We start from the raw sequence: 16999 nt of genomic DNA, 5'->3' as shown, positions 1-16999 counted from the left end.
AAGTCGTTGCACGTGGAAATCGCAACTAATCGCGTCCTTTAAACAGTGGTTTACGAGTTCTAGTCCCTATTGGCACCATAAGAGGAAGCAAAGACATACCTCTTCGTCAGTTCTGTGGTAACGTGCTAACCTGTGAAAAAGCTTCTGTTCTGGTTCGCGGTTCCAGTCTCGCTGACTATAACGTCTTTATCCCTTCTGCAAAAAAGCTACCAGCAGTCTGATCAAAAATCGATAAGGAAATCGCAAGAAAATACTTTAGGCTCATAGTGCAATGGTGAAAAACTTACAATGCTGCACAACTGGTAACGCCTCTTTCCGCTGCTGGCAAACATATTTTGGGTTTCTATGAATACATAACTTTGTTTATGAAATGCCACATTGCGTACCTCTCGAGTATGACACAGCATACCAATTAAACACAGACCCAATCGAAATCTATGTGAGTAGTATTTTACTAATTCGAGCCAATAGAGGCACGCTTGTATACAAATACTCAGTTTTATTAAAACAGAGTTTCGTCGTAAGGTTATTGTGGGTAGTTTTATTACATTGCTTGTAATACAGTGATCAATTTTCGTAAGGTTTCTTTTAGTGTTGTTAAAACAATAGTATACACGAGAGAGATATTTTTCATCAACGATGTATGCGAATTCTCTGTGTTATCTATAACAGTCTGACAATGCGCACGCAGTTTATCGATTACATGCACGTAGAAAACTTGTTCTGAGGTAAAGCTGTCAAACAAGGATTGAAGAAGAATAAAATGCCACTACCACACGACAGCTAATGTAGAAAATACTTTTCTGGCGTATTTTGGCACGATGTGCTCTCCCCATACATAAGATAAAAGTTTCGAGATGCATCTGCTGCCTGGCCGTCTTTTAAAAGTGAAAAGAACAAAATGTCGGAGAAGTTAGCCTGGGTTGAGAATTGAAGGGAATTATCTTCAAAGTTTCATTGGATTGAAAACTTCAGCACACAGCAAAATTGCGTTTTTAAAATTGTAGCAGTTAATGTACTCCAACTCGTAACATCTTATCTACGGTGTGCAGCGCTTACCGTTATGCTACTAACTGACACATAGCTACAGCAGCTCCAGAAGGCAACAACAATGCCTCCAGAACTTCCGCATTCCACAATGTCGTCAGATAATGCATATGTCCGGATCTAGACTTCTGAGAGACAGACTGTTACAGCTTTTCTTTTGCACTGCACGACGTTTTCAACAAACAGATAGCACAATAGAGTAGTTCAAGTGGAAACGAACACTTCCTACTTAAATATCTGCATCCTACAGTGTTGGCACTTCTGTGTAGGTGGCAGTTAAGTGATTTTATTTTGGTGATTACAAAATAAAGTCAAATGCATGCACTGGGTAGTCGAAGCAGCTAGATCATGGCGATTCGGTCAACCAAGTAAATGAATGTACTGAACATGCTGCAAACCACTACAGGGAGCCTGTGTGTCAGAATTCTCATCCAGTGTGGTGCAATGGTGTTATGATAGAAAAATGAGTCATAGAGAAGAGGATTTGGTGGTCTGTTGGATTGATGATAGGTTCATATTCTTATGATCTGGGTTCGATTCCAATTTCTGCTGATGATTTTTGTTAGGGGGAGACAGATTATATTGTAGGTATAATGGCATTGTGGTCTGATATTCATATTACATGATATTCCTTCTCTATCAAGTAGACGTTTTGATTAACCACAATAAAATCAGGAGTGGTATCAACTCTATCACCATTAACCTTCCATATACTTGTTATTTATTTCGAGTGACGAAACAGACATTATGTAGGGTCACAGGACACTTGTTCCATCTTTTATTTGAGCTTCTGTATGTCGATAAAATTGGCTCTGAACTGGGAATGCAACTCAGACCGCCCTTAACGCGGAATTTGATCCGCTCGTGACAATACAGCTCGACTAGAATTTGTTGTTTGTTCAAAACTGCGGATTCCTCAACATCTCCACATACCGTACGTGAATGGGTTCGAATCCTGCCCCGGTACTAAAGTTTTCATTATGTATTATTAAGCTTTAGCATGAAAACACCTATCTGCTGGTGGATAATAATTTTGAATTTTTATGTATTTTCATTCGTTGTCAACGCTAACTATATCTGACGTTTTTGACTCCCAGTGAGACACAGAACTATTTGCGAGATCACTGTAAGTTCAAGGATGTTATTCCGAGCTGCTGGTGGAGAAAAATTTGGTAGCTTACTTCTGTTTGTGTGTAGTGAACAACGATATGGCCGGCCGCGGTGGTCTAGCGGTTCTAGGCGCCCAGTCCGGAACCGCGCGATTGCTACGGTCGCAGGTTCGAATCCTGCCTCGGGCATGGATGTGTGTGATGTCCTTAGGTTAGTTAGGTTTAAGTAGTTCTAAGTTCTAGGGGACTGATGACCACAGATGTTAAGTCCCATAGTGCTCAGAGCCATTTGAACCAACAACGATATGTGTGAGGTTCGATTCCCAGTCAGCACTGAACTCTTCGTCATATTAATTCTAGTTCAAACATGGTCACATGTCACTACTGGTGTAACAAACCCATATTTAACGTTCGTTTTCTCTAGAATTTAACAGCGATAGGTGGCCGGTTACAGTCCTGGGAAGGAAAAAATTAATGTTTCGTCTCGTCACTTCAGAGAAAACATATTGCTCCTGCCGAGAAAACCAGATGTGTCACAGATGATAGTGCTTCGATAACAATCCCATTAGGTTCTGGGTTAGAACCCCTGTGCAACTCAAAGCTTTACCACACGGCATTTCAAGTAAGTTACTTGTGAAGAAGCAATATTTAAAATCTCCCGTAGTTCGTTAACAGGGACAATAGATTCCGGATAGGAATTCGCGTCCGTTAAAAATGTTTATGTTATGTAATTTAAAGTTGATATTTGCTAACTGATACTGTCTACAATCGAGGTATATCACTGTCTGTATGCCTAGTCAGGAATGACTGTTAGTTTCCGTCAGTCACGAAATCTTGGCTTAGTCTGCATGACCTGGGTTTGAATCCATATGCAGAACGAGACGGTTCGTCGTGTCATTTGAAATTCATACATATTATCAACTAGCTGCTCGTGAATAGAATAAATTTTTAATGTCATTTTGTGTTAAATGATAAGTATGGTATGTTACTTTGAAGAGGAAATCATGAATGCGACGAACTTACTACTTGCATTACCTATCCGACGTAATAATGAGAGTGGTAACATATCATGTATGCCATTTATTGTACTAAATTTGAGCTTACAAGCCTTAAGGACAGTCTTATCTGTAATAAGGTGTTCCTTATATTTGTAGTATCGTGGTATTACTTTACATCTTGAGTTATTGAGATACAGAGCAGTGTTTTCTAGTGGTGGCTTGTTGGAACCATTTTCAATAGTCAAAAGACTGTACCGAGGAGCGATTAGAGGACCTGCAAGACAGCTGCGTTATACGGGTTGCATGCGAATCAGCCGAAATGCAATTCAGGGCGTTCGGATACTTTTGAGCTTGACTGTTCGTGCATTGCAACCAGTGGTGCGATGCTTCTTTGTCGTTGTTGTGACTTGTACAATCTCCACTGGTCCCATGGATGCCCACGTGAATGTTCTTCAAAGAATTATGGAGACACTGGCAAGTTGTCTCCATCCCACCGGCATGATGAAGAAGGTGGCAGGATTCATCAACCCTGCAATGCTCTGCTACTGCGTCTATGTACAGTGCCGATGGTCACTTGCCCATTTCAGTCGTTGTTGTAGATGTCGTGGTGTTAACATCGGTACATTTATGGGTTGTCGGCTACCGAGGCTCATTGTTAGGAATGTTCGGTGCAACGTGTGTTCAGACACACGTGTACTCTGGCCAGCATTAGTGTCTGATGTTAGTTCTGGCACAGTTCGCCGCCTGTCTTGTATTATCAGGCTACCCAGCATACGAAGTCCGACATTTGTAATGAGTGGTGGCCGTACAGCTCCACTACGTCTGCAGGTGGTTCCACCTTGTTTTCGCCACGCGTTGAAGACACTCACCACAGGAATCCTCTAACATTGGAAAAGTCATGAAGTTTCAAAAATGCTCATGCTGAGCATCCGTGTGTAAACTATTTTCCGTGCCGGCCGCGGTGGTCTAGCGGTTCTGGCGCTGCAGTCCGGAACCGCGGGACTGCTACGGTTGCAGGTTCGAATCCTGCCTCGGGCATGGGTGTGTGTGATGTCCTTAGGTTAGTTAGGTTTAAGTAGTTCTAAGTTCTAGGGGACTTATGACCTAAGATGTTGAGTCCCATAGTGCTCAGAGCCATTTGAACCATTTTTAGCCATAAACTATTTGCCCTTGGTCAGACTCAGATAGATCGCACACCTTCCCCATTTTATACGTGGACAGCAAGCTCGATGATATTGTACATACATAGTGCGTATGTCAGACTAACATCCATTCCTCGCCAGGTGATGCTGCTATCACCTGGACGGGTTTATATCGCTCGTGGGTTGGTAATCATAATGTTCTGGCTGATTATTGTATGTGGAGAACTGTATGAACGTTGAAGATAGGTTGTTCAAATGTGTGTGAAATCTTATGGGACCTACCTACTAAGGTCACCAGTCCCTAAGCTTACCCACTACTTAACCTAAATTACCCTAAGGACAAACACACACACCCATGCCCGAGGGAGGACTCGAACCTCCGCCGGGACCGGCCACAGCGTCCATGACTGCATGAAGAGAGGTAATCCATGCCAATACAAAGACCGCATTGTGTGCGTTCATTAAATGTACCTAACACACTGTGACACAGTAATTAGAAAATAACACATTAGTCTCTGCGTACTTCAGCTGTCATCTTATTCTTTGTAGATTGCTTTAAAACTCGATTCTCAAGTAATGTCCTTGCTCGATAATTGTGGTTTGTTTTTTGCTCAAAATATTACTAGGTCACCTAGTTGTCAGTGTGTGTTGATTACTGGCTGTTATCCTCTTGTCCAAGAGTAAAATAAATTTTCGGTAGTATCTGGCGACAATAATGAAACTTAACTAAGCAAACTTAAAGCAATTTACATTTATCTGTGCTTGTTCATGTATGGATACTTATTCCAGTAAATGAAACACAGTAAGTGCAGAAAAATGTACAGCCCTTGTTAAGCACAACAAGGGATGTAATTGAGCCACGTTCGTGGTGAGAGACCATTAACCGCCGGCAGCCCGTCCACCCCATTCAGCAGCTGCCGGCACCTGTTGCAGCCTTTAATAAACTGTAGTGGGTTGTGAGGCATCTCCCTTTAAAGCCGCCCATTTACTGGCCGACATAGCGGCCAAACACCTCCCCCACACCACAGTGAGCCGGTCGCCAATCTGTCGTGTGACAGTGCAGAACAGACTGATGACCTCAGATATTAAGTCCCATAGTGCTCAGAGCCATTTGAACCCTTTTAACTATCACGTAAATAGCACAATAACTGCGACCATTAATGTAATGATGGGCACGTAATCATGAACCTGGCACATAAAGGTACAAGCAAAGCAAAAATGATGTTTTTTACCAAATAGTTTCTGTGAAATTGTTAGAGAAAGATAGGTGGATGAGGGCCTTATTCTGTCATCGCTGACCGGCCAAAAGATGGAAAACACTTATTGGCCTGTCCTTTCGAACAAACGAATGAACTCGCCCATCGCTTTGGACTGAAAGTGGTCACTGCCCATCGCCCACCATATCCTGCGCGAGCTGTACTCTTGTTCTCCATTGTGGCAGGTTGAGCTGCTTTAGAGGTTGCGACAGAGAGAGTGGTAGACAAGTCTTAGCCGTAGCGTCGATTGAAGAGGTGCCCTACTTCTTCAGCGTAAACTGATGAAACTATAGCCTCTGTTTCTTTTGCGCGCTTTTTTGGGCTCACAAAATGTTTTCACAATTCATTTGCTATTTCACCTGGAATATTAACATGGCTACCTTCGTGTAAAACTGTGTTACTTGTTTTGGACAGTCTTCCTGTGCAGTTCTTCTTTTTAAAGTTTACGCTACGACAGTAAGTCACTTTTTGTTTCTTTGTATAGTCCACTACATGCCCGTTGTAAACCAGTGAAGGATTCGCTTTGGGGGACTCGGTGGACTCCATTATGTTAGCACTAAAATTAAGAACACTACTTGCCAATCAGAGGTAACTACAGTACTGAACTCTGGGAGAAAGCCACGCACTCTACGAACTGCTACAGGGACAGGGGTCATTGTGCAAGGAATGGGCTTTGGCTTTCCCGAGAAAATGGCGCTGGTAGACAGACCAGTGAATTCTACTTCTGAAACACTATGTGCACTACCTACAGCGTCTTGGTCCCGTGAAAATGTCAACACAGTCGCTCTCCGTGCAAGTACCATCCTGTGCAAGTTTCACATACTCGTTATCCGTGCAGTAACAGGATTTACTGGCTATTAAGTACGTGGTCATAATGTGTGTACACCCTGTTCAGTGTATGTCAGCCAACAACCTAATATTACAGCTAGCTAACTCCAGTGATTCGTGATCTTCACAAGACGCTTCTCCCACCATATCGTGCTCTGCTATCACATACTCAAAACACTACGATACAAAAATGCTTTTATCCTTGGCGGCGTCAGAATCTGAAATCTTATCATATTTACAAACTACAGTTACCACACACACGGATCAAAAGTATCCTCACACCTATTATAGGACATTAATTTAGGGTTTGTCACCCTTTGCCTACACAGAGATTAGACGGAACAGTAGAAACACCGCTTTAAATGCATATTTGAACATAATTTCATATGACAACGAAGCCCGCTGGGTGCGTCATTATATCTGGCCTCGAATGTCACTTGTATAATATACGCAATATACTGCAAGTGTCCGTCATAATTATAACAGTGTTCTGTATAGTGGTGAGTGAACTATCTCGGAGGTAAGTAAATTCAAACATGGGAAAATTGTTGGTCATCGTATGGTGAGTGCTTCCGTAAGCAAGGTGGCATAGATCTTTGGTGTTTCAGGAGACATTTATACTGCATAGAGGGAAAGCAAAAAACATTCATCCGGTACCTCACAACGCGGACGAAGAGATGTGTTGACTAGGTAACGAAAGGCCATGGAAGAGGACTGCGGTGAAGAAACAGAGGAGCAGCTGCAAAAGTCACTGTAGAATTGAATGTAGCAGTTGCAAACAGTATCAGTACCGAAACGGCACGAAGGGAGCTGCATAAGCTCGGAATTGCAGGGTGAGCTCCAACTGCAAAACCACTCATTAGTGACGTAAGTGCCCGTAATAGGGAAATGTGGTACCGAAACGATAGAACCTGGGGTATGGACCAACGGAAGAATATCTTTTGGTTGTTTGAGTCCTGCTATCCACTACAACATTTGGCCAAGTTTGTGTTCCAGGAATGAAAGACGTTGGGGGTTTGACGGTTATTTGGGCGTATTGGCTGATCATTTCCACCATATGGCACAATTTTTTCCCCAAATGATGATGTTGTGTTCCTAAACGATAGGACCCCTGTTCATACAGCTCGCATGCTCCAGGACTGGTTTTGACCACAAGGATGAATTCTGGCATTTTCCGTGTTCACCACAGTCAACAGAACTCAATATTATTAGGGCTTTGTTGCCTACTTTGGAAAGAAGGGTGCGTGATTGCTATTCATTTCCATCATCGTGACCTTAACTTGCCACTGTATTTTGGAATTCCCTTGAAAATCAAATAGGACATGTATTTATGAATAATGAGACCAATGAGAGCCCTTTTGAATTACAAAGTCTTCCCTGCAGCTTATTAGGATGGTAATGCCTTGTATTCTGGTGTTTCCATATTTTTATATACTATGTGTATAATTGTTTTATCTCTGCAGAGGACACTTTAAATGAGTTTTCTGAATGTCTCTTGAGGAATGGCAGGCCATTCTTCATCAAGAGCAGGTACCTGAGCAGGTATTGACGTTGGAGAGTTTGGTCTGGTGCGAAGTCGACGTTCTAGCTCATCCTAGAAGTGTTCGGTTGGTTTCAGGTCTCTAGGCAGGCAAGTTGATTTCATAAATATTACTGTTCACAAACATTTGCTTCACAGATGCTGCTTTATGACAGAGTGGACTGTTATATTGACAGAAACAGTTATCCCTTCCGTACAGGTTATATACTGTAAGCGGTATGCACTACTGTAAAAGGTGTTCGTATCCTGCCACATTTACCGTTTTTTAAGGACAATAAATGTAACACGCCCTAACGACAAAAAACACCACCATACCGGAGCACCGTCACCTCCGTACATCACTTATGTCACTTCACATGGTGGCACGTAATGTTCTCCAGGTACTCACCAAACCCAGATCCTCCCATTCGACTGCGACAAAAGACAGCGCGATTCTTCACTCGAAATCACAAGTGTCCGGTCATTCGCTCTCCAGTGGCGTCGCTCTTTACACCACCTCTTACTTTGCGCAGAAATGGCAACAGAAATGTGTGCTTTTCAGGAGCTGCTCCAGTATTGCACCTCATTCTTTTTAACTCCCTACGGACAGTCGTTGTGCTAGCTGGACTGCAGGGAGCACTTCGGATCTCACGAGACATTATTTCCGTTGATCTGATGTGATTTTTTACAGCTACCACCGTCCGAAACGCCCGTCATTCCCTGACTATCAGTACGTGAGGTCTGCCTTATCTTGGTTATGGCGTGGTTGTCCCTTAGCGTTTCCAGTTCGCAATTACATAACTAAGAACTTGCTTGGGAAGCTTCGGGGACGTTTCGATGCCCCTGATGGATTTGTTACCCAGGTGACGTCCGACGACTACACCACATTCGAAGCGACTGACATCTCTTGGCCGACATATTCTACTGTTGCTGCTTCACTGTTGGCAAGACATTATAACCCTCCTCCTTTCATACTGGTGGACCCGCCTCTCTCGACATTTCTTGGTAAATTCCTTACCACGCAGGAATGTCCGATTACTTTTAATCATATGATATATTAAGTGGGTCAAGTGCTGATTTATAGGAACATATCGTACAAGATAATAACATTAAGATATTCCTACTAGTTTATTTTTGGTTTTGAAAGCAGCATTTTTATAATAATGTATGGGAACTGTGTGTGTGATCTGACACTACGCGCGTACTTGTGCTTCCTTCTGCTGTAATATTGACCTCACTTCTTTCGTTTGCTATGCTACTGGAGAGTTTATTTCCTAACCAGTTTAGTTCCAACTGTATTTGTAAATTACATCTGGTTTCTGTAATTTTCGTTTGTCGATACTTCCCTACAGGGATACACAGAAGCCGGTCGCGGTGGTCTCGCGGTTCTAGGCGCGCAGTCCGGAACCGTGCGACTGCTACGGTCGCAGGTTCGAATCCTGCCTCGGGCATGGATGTGTGTGATGTCCTTAGGTTAGTTAGGTTTAAGTAGTTCTAAGTTCTAGGGGACTGATGACCACAGCTGTTAAGTCCCATAGTGCTCAGAGCCATTTGAACCATTTTTGGATACACAGAAACGGCACATTGAAGGTAGAGCTCATATTCTTTGAAGTATTTAATTTGTAATTCTTTAATGCTTTTGTAGGATTATTTAAATTCACTAACATTATGACAGATAAATATTTCAGTGACAAGCTCTATGAATTTAGCCAGGTGTGTCCTTATGTGTCTGACGTCAGTGAACAAGCATTGTTCACACAACAAATTGCACTATTTTGTCGTGAATTTCTCACAGAATGGGCTGTCTTTCACTTTCAACAATCGTATACAATACGTAAGATGCATGCTGTTTTTTCAAAGATTTTAGTATCCCTTCAGGATGACGGGAACACTGTTGTCTCAAAAATGCTTCCAGTTCAACGTGTTTGGCCTTAAATTCCGGTTCTGCGCTCGTCTCAGTTCATCGATAATTGTCATTTGAATGCAATCGGGTGCTATAGAAAGCAGGAAGGGTGGAGAGTAAAAATATTATAATGATCATTATTAAATTTCCGAACAAGAGACGTCAGTTAGCACTCAGCGCACAACTGAAATGAGATACGTCTCTGTATAACCTCATTATGAAAATTGGCAGTGACATTATTTTCTCTGTTTCTCGTTACACGTGGACGAGTTTTTAGTTAGTCCGCAACGAAGTAAAATTTTTCGTCCGTTTTCAGCCGTGCAGTCAGCTAAAATTCAGTTGACAGCGAGACGACATTAGCTCTATTGACACTACGCAATAACAAATGTAACCCGTGAAACGTAGTTAAGCGCATTAACCGAAAGGACTCCGCTCTACCTCTGTGGATATATGGGCACCTACAAGTAAAAATACATCATACGCCTGCAATACTATTCAATGATAATAAAAGGAGCGAGGTAGCGTCCAGGAAATTTGTTTGTTGTTGAAGTCGATCAATTTTTACTTCATTCTTTTGACGGAGACAATTTGAAGCGTCAGATTTTCAACAATGTGTGCTTGCTAAATCTAAAATTCTATCTAAACCATTTTAATAATGAATATTTGAGAATTACAGAGACAAACAATTCTTGCATACATCGTTGCTTCACAATCTAGTGGTTCCAAAGTGGATCTTCACTGGTGAACTGTACGTGGTTAACAATATTATTTATTAATATTTTTCGAATTTGTTACTGAGTATAAACTTGGTGTTGTTGTTGAACAACACTGGAGATATAATAGGGTTCCAGGTGGCTGGTTGAAGCACGGTCATTGGAATGTAGTTAGACTGCTCTACTGTTCTGTCATATACGTACTTTATACACTGTTGCGTTACTGGGGTCTCCTTCCTAATCGCATTCTTTAATGTCGAGCTTGGGAGTATGACTTCAATCAAAAGACTTGTAGCACTTACGCTTACCATGCTATCATTTTACACTAAGTGCCTGCACTATTTGCGAGAAGATCTCTTATCACATCGCGGCTCATCGTTATTTCAATGATGAGCGCACGTTCGTCTTCAGTGAACTGTCTTAAGCCGTGGATTCGGTTTTCCCTGTAACTGTGTACGGGCAGCTGCTGATTCGTTTCCAATTATCAGCACGCTTCTAAATATACATCAAAACATACACATAGCTATAAACCGTAAGTCACTGGACACTGCATGGCAAAGGAAACTGTGTTACATTATTAGCTACTTTCTGTTGTATGAAATGTCCGTATGAAATCAATTGCACTAGTCCGTCGCACCAACGAGGGGCTTTTTAGGGCTCCATGGACGTGGCATGGACTGTCTTTGCTAAGTTTCTTTTCGAACTAATAGTCCCACTGCATCGTAGGAGACTCTTTGAAGTTGAGTTATCTAACTGTTCGTTGTGGAATTTCGCACAGTTTGAGAAAGCGATCGAAATATTAAATGTGTGTAGCACTTGAGCGATTGTACACGTCTGTCTTACCCACTGCACTTACTTGTTCATGGGTTGCTGTGTGTCGTCAAAGCACAGCAAACGAAAAGCAAGTCTTCCGCATCATGTTCCGTCTCACGGATATTTCTGTAATAAGAAGTGATAAAGGCACATTAAATTTGAATCTTCAGCTTAACTACAACCCTCCAAATGTGATATAACCGAAGTATCGCTTTATACACTTTGCTTTGAGTGCTAGTACTACAGTATAAATGGACAATCTACGTGGAGTTTGGATAAGACGGAAAGGCTATAGAGGCTGACAGTGACACTACGCTGCAGTTCCTTGTGCCATGGGTGTACCGAGTACAGGATCACTTTTCTGAGAATGTAGCGGACAGTGAAGTGAACACTTCCATACGCGTGAAACGATGCAAGTGTAAACAAATAAAATTTAAATTATATATTTTAAACACCTGGAAGTGGATAAGAGATCGTATTTAAATTTATTTTCAATCATTTTCTGGAAATAGCACTGTTGAAAGCACGCGTTCTGAATCTCTTAAGCGAAGAAATGTAAATAAAGCCAGTGCGTTTGCTTCTGTTATTTCTAATTCCACCGGCGCGTCATTTGAAACAACTTTCGAAAAGTGAGAAAATAAGTTATGCCGCAGCTCGTTCCAGATTTGCTGCACTTTAAGGTAAATGCGACATTTTATAGGATTTCTAAGTAAATATATTGTCTGTACTGACTTACTCAAAGGTTGATCATATATTACTGGAAAGACGTAAATTCATATGAACAATGCATCTTATGCAGCTACGCAATATAACATATTTTCCTCTATACAGGCATGTCACACCATTTGGAAAATGTCACACAAAGGATGAGGCCTCAACATCTGAGCCTTCAAATGGTGCGAAGATTGCCCTTGTATCGGTGATGGCGGTGGAGGCAACTGTCAATGAAGTTTCCATGTATGTTTCTCCTGAGCTACGGAAATCTAGAGACTGTCGCAAGTGGCACGACAATAGCTATGTCCATGTACATCTAGGGCCTCTAGCGAGAGGTTATTTTGTAGAGCTGGACTTGTCATTATCAATAAATATTGCCAACTACTTACGGAAAGTATGACAGACCGGCTTATGGCGTACTGCAACACCATTGTTACCATGAATTTCTAACGTCGTAATTGCTTGTTGAGAAATAAATTGGTCCAGAACGTCGTTACAGCATTAAGAGAGGAACACCGTTTCTTTATTTTAATTGAAGCAAGAAAGTTTTCAATAAACTTAGTAAGTTTTTGTTGCCAGTGGTTTGTGTATCTTCACTAATATAGCTTGTAACCTTACCAAATATATTTACACCAAAGAGATGGCCCTTGTTCTTCAGCTTTCTAAAAGTTAAGCTCCCATCCCCCTACTATGTTCAAATCGATAAATAAACGATATTTGCAAAATTTTATCTCAATTGGACAACTATTAGAGACTCTCATCAGCTATGAAGTTCCGAAGTTTTGCTGCATGAATCTTTTTGTGCAGTTCCTCATTATTATTATTATTATTGTTGTTGTTGTTACTACATAAAATCGTATTTTTAAAGATACTTGTTACCGGTAATCATGTTGTAAGAATTTAATTGCAGTATTGCCACATCTAGTAATTATCATAAAGTAGAGGACCCTATGAAGGGTCACATCGTCAGGGCTAGGGAGGCGAGGACGAGCCAGAGCATAGAGGCTGACGAAACATAGTTCGCGAAGCTAACGAAAGTTGGTATCTGCCAATCGGGCAAGATCGAGCGGGATGCTGGCTGCGAAAACTAAATCCACGGCGCTGCACCACCGGGAGATGCGGGAGATGTTCACTGCAGGGCCCACATCCAAGAACGGGGGCCTGGCAACGGGCGGCCAGGTACATCCAACACGCCACGCGGCTTCCCACACCCTGATTGGTCAAGACCGAGAAACCTTCAGCGCCGGCAATGGAACTTTCCAGAGCATGGTCTCGTCAGCGTCGCAGAGACAGCGTTACTTCGTCAGCACATTACGGAGGCTCGTGATCGAGATTGCCTACCTTGCTGCTGACTTCCTGTTGCTTTACCGTTGGGCGGAAAAATTATAGGCAGCCAACACTGCCAGCCGAGGTGTGGCCTTAACAAGAAAAATAAAGTTACCTTTTGACAACTAATAAAATAAGATAAAATCCCTTACTGTCTATCTCATCCTTACACTCTTTCTGCTTCCATTGCAGAGGAGAACGTAAGTGAATTCATTTAAGAAGTGAGTAATTCAGATGTAGATCATTTTAGGTTACAAAACAAAGTAGACAGTACTTATATATCAAGGGCTCCTACAGACGACGGCAGGGGCCTTAACCTATGGGAGGGTGTAAAGACTCTAAAGACCCCGGATGGGTCACAAAAGGGCGTACGCATGTCAACAATATGTGTTTACAAAAACAAGACATAAACATTACAAAATCTCAGAATAAAATCACATTAGTTGCAAAACATCAGATCAAAATTAAATGAGAGAATAAGTGTGGTTTGAATGTGGCATAGATGCCAAATGTTCTATTTTTCTTAAATAAAATTAACATATTCACATCACCACGGGAGTCACATGCTGGCCCAGCGGCGCGAGGTGGCGTGGTGTGTGGTCCTCAGCGGGCAGCGTGCAAGCTGCCGACAAGAAGGGGGAAAGGCCGTGGCCAAGCCCGTTCTCTGGTGCTCAATGCAGTGGGGTATGAGGGGAGGTCCACACATTTCAAAGACATTTACAATGGGAGCTAACACTATGGGAGCACTTGACTAGGCTACACTAGTTTTTCCACATAAGTTGATATCACAATTGCACTCTTAAAACTAAGAGAGGGCACTTGCCTGATAGGTTCTTTCTCCTAGTCAAGGGCGATACTCGCCCTGAGGCTGAGGTTCTGAAACCACTGGAGTGGACGGTCTTAGCCGTTTGCTGAACCCGTTTTTGTACAAGGTCCTTGTCAGTACAATAATAATAGCAGTGACTAGGGCTACCGTGGCACTGGGTATGAAGGTTGTATGAAGTTCAGTGGCAGTTTGCCATTCATTTAGGTGTGCTAACGGGAGAACGCAAAGAAATCTTTCCTTGCCCATGTTTTCAAAGATCATCAGTCGACGTTAAAAGGTGATCATTTGATATATTAGATTAAGGAGGCTAATCAGTTGACAGAGGTACAACAAATGGGCTATCTGGTAGAAAAAACGTAGGGAAGTGGGTACGCATACTAAGCGAGTGAGGCCATAGTGGCATGGAAGGTTGTTAGAGGTGTTCCAACTACATTGAGCGTAATTTATGAAGAATTTCTGTAAGTAGGCTGTTTAGGTTTTTTATTGGTAACGCCACCTCTGTATGAAAATCACTGGCTGTGCTGTGTGCAGTCTGTGGCTGCTTTGCATTGTTGTAATACTCGCCATTGTAGTGTTGGGCAGCGGCAGCTGGATGTGAACAGCGCGTAGCGTTGCGCAGTTGGAGGTGAGCCGCCAGCAGTGGTGTATGTGGGGAGAGAGATGGCGGAGTTTTGAAATTTGTCATGAACTGCTATATTTATATATGATGATATCAAGGTAAATACATTGTTTGTTCTCTATTAATATCTTTCATTTGCTAACTATCCCTATCAGTAGTTAGTGCCTTCCATAGTTTGAATCTTTTATTTAGCTGGCAGTAGTGGCGCTCGCTGTATTGCAGTAGCTTGAGCAGCGAAGATTTTTGTGAGGTAAGTGATTTGTGAAAGGTATAGTTTAATGTTAGTCAGGGCCATTCTTTTGTAGGGAATTTTGAAAGTCAGATTGCGTTGCGCTAACAAAATATTGTGTGTCAGTTTAAGGACAGTCATGTATAAATTGTTCAAAGGGGACGTTTCATATGTCGACCCTTAGCCTAGGATACCTCACTCGAATCTTCTGATTTTTCTTGTAGTTTGTGTAATTAGTGTAGATTTTGTTTATTGCTAGCGCGTAATTGTAGAGAGAATCTCCTTTGTAGTTGTAGCCTTTCATTGTTGTACAGTAAAACAGTTGTGGCATGCATGTAGATTTGCACCAAGTATTTCGCAGCTGCGCTGGCAATTAAGTAGACATTATTTCCATTGCTATATTATTTTATTTTGCTCTTCAAATTGTGCTTTTCTGTGTTATCGTGTGAAATATTGTGACAATTATGGCGTGTGAAAAACGTAATACTAGGCTCCAAAGTAAACTGAGAAATGACAGTGAAGACGAAGGCAGTGTGTTAGCGCCGCAGAGTAATGAATTAACTAATGTTCAAAGTAGTAATTTGGTAATTGCGCATAGGGAAATGGAGCGGGCGGCAAACAATGGTGTAGACAGTGAAACAGGTAGTGAACAGGGAAGCGTTATCGATCGATTGGTCGGCAACAGCTCGCCTCAGGAATCGGGAATGACAGAACACAATATTGCAAATACTGCAGACTCAGGTTTTGGGTTCTCACCGTTTTCTCTAATGAGTGAAGACATATTTTCCGCTTGTCAAAATGTGAATGTTGCCGGTGCAACCTCACTGCCGAAAAGCACTGAGGAACATGTTTCAGACACCAGTGCATAGTTATTACAATTAATGCAACAAATGGGACAAAAGCTTGAAAAGTTAGACACAATGGAACCACACCAGAGACAAACACAGCAACAGTTAGACACAGTGGAACAAAATCTCAAAAAGTTAGACACAATGGAACAACACCAGAGACAAACACAGCAACAGTAGGACACAGTGGAACAAAATCTCAAAAAGTTAGACACAATGGAACAAAATCAGAGACAAACACAGCAACAGCTTCAAAAGTTAGACTCATTGGAACAAACTCTTGAACAAACATTGAATCGAAATGTCAAAAAGTCTGTAATGACGTAAAAACTCAAATTTGTGACCATTTTCAACCTATTTTTTCGCGGCATGAAAATGCATTACAGAATCACGAAGCAGCCATAAAACAACTGCAAATTATTGTTCATGAAAATCATGAGACCTTGCAAGCTAAATTTGACTCAGTTGCATCTACCGATTCGGTTACGCAACTTGCAAAAACTCAGGAAAACTTTAAGGACATAGTAGATACTCTGAAACTTGGTTCAGAAAAACACACTGAGGAAGTAAGTACACTATCGGAGAAAGTAGCCGAACTTTTGGATCAGTTCACTAATTTATCTACGAAGGTAGATGATAATCTGATTGACGCAAGACCGGTAGTCTTTAATGACACAGAACAGTACGAACAAATTAGGAAATTCAAACAAAATCAGAATCAAATTAATACACAACACCAAAGAGAAATCCGGGAAGTACAAGATCAGCTGACACAGGTAATACAAGAATTATGTATTTCAGAGGACACTCGCACTCCAACACGGGAAGAGGGACTTAGAAATACGGAAAAGCCGCAAAATAATAACACAGGGCATTTCGGAAGTTATGAAAGAAATTGGCAATGTGCACCGAATTTTGAGATGGAACGGCCGACACGACCTAACAATGAACGATATGCGACTCGCCGACATGATGATTTTGACTATAAGCTGTTCATTACTACACGTAAATTCAAAACATTTAAGAATTCTGGCAACGACATTCATCCACAAGCATGGCTCCATCAATTCTCGCATTGTTTTCCTCCCAACTGGTCGTTAGAACACAGA

The sequence above is a fragment of the Schistocerca serialis genome, chromosome 3, assembly GCF_023864345.2.
Source record: "Schistocerca serialis cubense isolate TAMUIC-IGC-003099 chromosome 3, iqSchSeri2.2, whole genome shotgun sequence".
Taxonomy (NCBI): Eukaryota; Metazoa; Arthropoda; class Insecta; order Orthoptera; family Acrididae; genus Schistocerca; species Schistocerca serialis.
Note: the sequence above shows the minus strand (reverse complement) of the source record.